This window comes from Tachysurus vachellii, chromosome 22, assembly GCF_030014155.1.
Source record: "Tachysurus vachellii isolate PV-2020 chromosome 22, HZAU_Pvac_v1, whole genome shotgun sequence".
Classification (NCBI taxonomy): Eukaryota; Metazoa; Chordata; class Actinopteri; order Siluriformes; family Bagridae; genus Tachysurus; species Tachysurus vachellii.
In genome coordinates, this window is record NC_083481.1 from 17,444,524 (window position 1) to 17,449,972 (window position 5,449).

General features: G+C 44.1%; 1 protein-coding gene across 1 annotated transcript in view; it reads left to right on the forward strand.

Annotated features, from left to right (window-relative positions):
- arl8bb (ADP-ribosylation factor-like 8Bb) overlaps nt 1–657 on the forward strand; it is a 14,511-nt gene extending 13,854 nt beyond the window's left edge. The window contains exon 7 of the mRNA XM_060858401.1: nt 1–657. This exon is cut by the window's left edge and continues 1,746 nt beyond it. The gene's annotated coding sequence lies outside the window, so the exon portion shown is untranslated.
- The last annotated feature ends 4,792 nt before the right edge of the window (nt 658–5,449 follow it).

The following is a 5,449-nucleotide window of genomic DNA, read 5'->3' on the forward strand; positions in this document are numbered from 1 at the left end:
TAACCCAGAGTGAAGCTAAACAATATGAAGCGGTTCTGAAGGTTGAAGGACAGAACGCTGTAAACGCCTCCTGATGTACTCTCATCTTCATCGCCATGGCCTTTTTTTTCTATGTTCGACATCTTGCACGAAAGTAAAATGCAGGACTTTTCTGTTGGGTCGTACCGGATCCCCTTCCTGATGTTGGAAGTCCACTAGCGTAGAGGACCAAATAAAACAGCTCTCCAACACGAGAGGTAGAACTTTCTCCTTCTGCATAACGTAGCGCCACCTACAGGATCTTCACAGCACCATGTCACGAAGGCGGACGCTCGCTTCTGGTTCCTACGTGGAGTTTATGAATGCTAACACACTTCTTTCTGTACTGCCGTGTGCATTCGGTACAGTGTCTGTAGAGCAGCAGCCTCAGTGCCACTCGCTTTCATTTATCTGGCTTGTGTATACAGACAGGGACGAACTCCTACTTGGCCAAACCTTCTCAATGTGGTCAGTACGAGTTTCCTCTCGAGTCGGTGTGTGTGTTAGCGCTGTGCCATTTCACATACACACTAACCGCTGCTCTCAGAGCTGTAAAGATGTACGTACTGGCTTTATTCTGATCTGGATTTATCATTGTTCCATTTGTACGATTGTGCAATAAAAGTGTGTCGCCTCTGATTCGAAGTGTTCTTGTTGTGTGTCTCTGTTGTGTGTCTCTGCGACTCTGTAACTGTGGTTATAGTCACAATGTAGCAGGTGTGTGTTCCTGCAGTGTGTTAAGCAGCCACATGGTGTCCTCACTGTGCTGCGCACCAAGCTGGGACAAGTGTGTGTGTGTGTGTGTGTGTGTGTGTGTGTGTGTGTGTGTGTGTGTGTGTGTGTGTGTGTGTGTGTGTGTGTGTGTGTGTGTGTGTGTGTGTGTGTGTGTGTGTGTGTGTGTGTGTGTGTGTGTGTGTGTGTGTGTGTGTGTGTATGAATTTATTTCATGCAAGTTGCCAAGTAATCACCTCATGATGTTCTACAGGGAAAAATGTCATACCTTCAATCCCTTAAAGCTCTTTAAACAATCTAAACCCAACTTTTTTCATTTTTAAATGTTTTTCTAAGGTTCACATACGTGTGTGTGTGTGTGTGTGTGTGTGTGTTTTAAAATCCTCTTCATGTCTACTGCACAGCACATTAAATAGAGAGTTGGTGAAGGAATGCACATCTGTGCCCCAGAACACAACAGTAAAAAGAATTTAAAAAAAAATAAAATAGAGAAAGAAGAGAGAAAGAAGAGAGAAACCCTCCCACGTATTCAGCTCGAGCGCCACGGAGTTGATGTCATGCGTTGTTTAACTGCTAATAGTGTAGCGAGTTCCACTTTTAGCCACTTTTCCCTACTTTGTGAGTCTGAATCTCGGGACTTCCAGCAGAGCCGCTCTTTAAACGTGATCGTCAGCTTCTTCAGATTAACGACGCTCCGCCCGTCCATCGTTCTCCATCCAACTGGCCTCACTTCTGATGCTTTGCACATTAGCTTCATCCAAGTCCCAGTTTAACACATCGAACACATCTTCATGTAGCCCATGCGGACAGTGTTTAGAGATTTTCAGGGCTGCAGAACGTTTGAATGTTAGTGCTGATGTTAGTAGTGTTTTTCCTCTGAGAAGATTTTACTAAAACTCTATTAAAATGAAAAGAACATTCTACGACCTCGCTAATGCCACCTTTAATTAAAACTCGTTGATGGCCCCTTTAATGCCGAGTCGTCTCTGAGTCTGTAGTGTCGTGTCGCCCGCTTCCCGGCGTGCCGTGTGTTCCGTCACCGTGTTTACTCCGTTTCTCTGCTTTAAAGACGCAGCGCTGAAGACACTGCGTTTGTTTTCCCGTCCGTACCCCGAGGCTCAGTCCGTGTGTGCGTGTGTTTGTTTGAAAGCTTTCCCCAGGTGGTCTCCGTGCTCGTGTTTTCCGATCCTAATCGAAAGCAGATTGTTTCAGATGCTCCCGAAGAAGTTCGTTAGCCGGGTCAGATGTGTTAGATTAGAGTGAGGACTTTGAAGATGTTCAGGAACAGATCTGGAGGAGACGGAGGAGATGAAAGCAGGCCGTGTGGACGCTGGAGGATCGATGGACCCAGGCTTCATCCTGGCTCCAGCAGTGACTTTGTAGAGAGGATGAATTCATCCTGAAAGCACAGTTGTGAGAATCTTCTCTCGAAACTCGTCTTTGTAGCTTCATTTTCAACATGGACGTCTTTCTTCATCATCCTGAGTCGGGTTGAATCTCCTCCACGTGGACTAAAGGACACGGAGCTTATATTTGCAGAAGTCCAGGATGGACAGAGCGGCCGACCCGTTCGTTTGTCATAGGTGACCAAGCAGAAATCCCAAATAATCCGTGAAAGTGAGCGACGTTTCCTGCGAATGCTCTGTGCATGAAATCATTCCTTCATGTTCGACTGCAGCAGAGAAACACAGATTACAACATTTCATGTGCAGACGGTTTTTGTTTGTTTCTTCCTTGTCATCTGGAGGTTACATGCATGCTGTGTTATTGTAGAAAACATACTGTAGCTACACCACCAGAGTGCAGAGAGTTTTTTCTTTTCTGTTAAATTTCTTTAAACAATTACAATATTTTTTAAAAAAAAAAAGTGGACATTCACATGTTGACCCACTGAAATGCAGCTATATTTTGAGGGTTGGAGATACAAGTATAACACATCTGACACGTACCACCGGTTTAGCCTGGAACCTCTCAACATCTTCACACATTCTCCTCCAAAAACGGCTTCGAAGACGTCCGAGTGACCGCACAAATCAATAAACCAGAGATTCGGCGTCATTTACGACTCCCCCTTGTTCCTAAAACAGAGTGAGGAGGAAAATCATTCAAGATGGCGCCTGTTTTAATCTGTGACGTCCTTTTGCCTGTCTGTTCTAGATGACAGTGATTCGGTGTGTCGGATTAAGTGTGTAAATAAGCCCCTGATCAAGGAATGTCAGTGTTCCGCTATAAACTTGTTTAAAAAAATAATGAACAAGCCTCCACATTAATTGTTAGCAACATTAGCCTTGCAGCTTTGGCGTCAAACTAAAGGGGCGAACGTCAAACGGGTCTCGCCTGAGAGAGGGCGTTTGGACGTTTGTGTACATTTGAGTTGAGGTGAAATTGTCTCTTTTTGTCTCTCAGTGTAAATCTGGATGCTGGGATTCCCTGATCAGGTCCATTTCAGCTGTTCTGAGAGCAGCAGCTGGACTCCTCGTGCATGACTCAGACTCTTGGATGCGTTAGCGTGTACGGAGAATTGAGTCCTGTGTTAGCCAGTAAAAGTAACATTAAAGGCTGAGCCGCGTGTTGCTAATCTTCCTCAGACAGTTACGAGCTAGCATTTTGTATAGAGTTTACATTGTAAAATATAAAACCAACGCGTTTGCTCTGCTAGCTGTTTTAACTTTCTTGTTATGGTTACAAGCAGCAGCGTGATGAGAGGTTTGGAGAGGTGATGCTGGTGCTGATGGTGCTGGTGATGGTGCTGATGCGCACTGGAAGATGCCACAGACAGTTTTATATAGTCTTAAGACAAAGTTTTCTCCTCAGCCTTCTCACTGGGACGGAACAGCGCTCATAAAGTACGAGGCTCTGGCTGATTTATGAGCTCTGACTGTCAGTGCAAGTTCTAGATCTTGGTGATATATTTGCGTTTCGAGATTTTCTGTTTCTCGTAGGGCTTCTTACTGCTCACACAGTTGGCTTCCTAGTTTACTAAACCAAATGAAGAAATGCTCCTTAGCCAAGAAGAACCAAGACCAGGACTTATTTGCAGCCAATTTAAAAGACATTTCTGAGACGTCTTGTCCCCCCGAGTGCTGTCAGCCATCTTGAAAACATATTGTTGGTCAGCTTGAACACGCTGTAGCGCCGCCCTTTTAGAACGAAGACCATGAAGACGGTGGGTTCTCCTGGATCAGGCTGAGGAACCTGGGGTTTAGATCATAAGTAGGATAAAAATTCCATCTTAAGTAATTTAGCAGAATCGACCTGAGATGACGTCCCCTCTCTCGTTGTGGGGTTGAGGTCTCCAGAGAACATTGCAGAAGGTAAGACTGAGGACTGTGTGGTCAGACCACAGGGGAATAATTAGGCAATGGATTCGGTGCTCAGATACGTTTCAGTGCCAAATTGTTCCATGAGACTTCGAGTCATCGTAACATCATAATGATATAAAAATTTTAATCATCCACCCAGACAATTTATCAAAATTCATATAAAAGCAGCCCAATTTGTCATCTCTTCTGACAAGAAAGGTGTATTTCCATAAAGATGGACCTCTACTGCCCCCCAGAGGCCAATTACAGCCATTATACTGAAAACCTAATTAATGACTCTGAGCTAACAAACCCCATCTGGTTAACATGACCTAACCTGACCATATCTGAGAGGCCATGTTCATGAATGTCCACTATAACCACTGCTAATGCTAAGCGGCTAGCTCAAGTACTGTAAGACGACCTTCCAGGATTTCTGAGAGCATTTTTTTTGGTTGTGTTTATAAAGCTAGCTCACACAAGCTAACTGGTTAGAAAACCTGAGAGGAATTTTTAATCGTATTAATAAATGTTCAGAAAATTTAACATTAGCGTTCAGCCGGCTAGATAAATGAGCTCAAATGACAGGATCTCTCTAAGGAATATGAAGTTTAACTGAGAATAATATGAGAATATTTCATATATTTTCCGTAGTCATAATTGCTCTCAATACTCACTGCTAGTGCTAGCTACTGCTAGTGCTAGCCTGACAGGATGTCAGTAAAGACCAACCTCTCTAAAGACTGTTGGTTAACTGAAAGACTGAACATTTGCTAACATTTCTAAACCTTCTTCTGGGGTTTGAGGAAGTGCTGAACTCTCAGAGGGCAGCTGGTTTTTAAACGGAACTCGTTTTACCTCAGAAATGAAAATATACTGAACTTAAAACCAGTAATCGTTTGACTGGAACACAACATACTGCATGTTATTTATTGTCTCTATTACCATATTACCTGTGTGTGTGTGTGTGTGTGTGTGTGTGTGTGTGTGTGCAGGATAATGAGTTGTGAGGATCCTGGGCTGTGACAGAGGTATGACAGTGATGAAGCTAAACGAGAGGAGCCGAGTCTCCCTCAGGCCTGTGCCCGTGTCCACAGCCGCTCTAATGAGACAGCCGTCCTGCCGCTGAATCAGACCGAGAGAGAGAACAAGCCACCAGGGAGCCAAAGAGCTTCTCACCTGGCAGCGAGTCAGAAAGCCAGAGAGACGCCGGGACGTTTTCCATTGGTACGAAACCTTCAGAACAATGTCGAGGAGGAAGAAGTCTCCATGTACTCATGTGCTCATACTTAAAGCGTCAATAAATCATTAAACACACAGTGGGGAAAAAAAACAGTTTTACACTTTAAATTTTACAATTTCTAGATTTTCTACAATTTCCAGATATGTCCAACTCA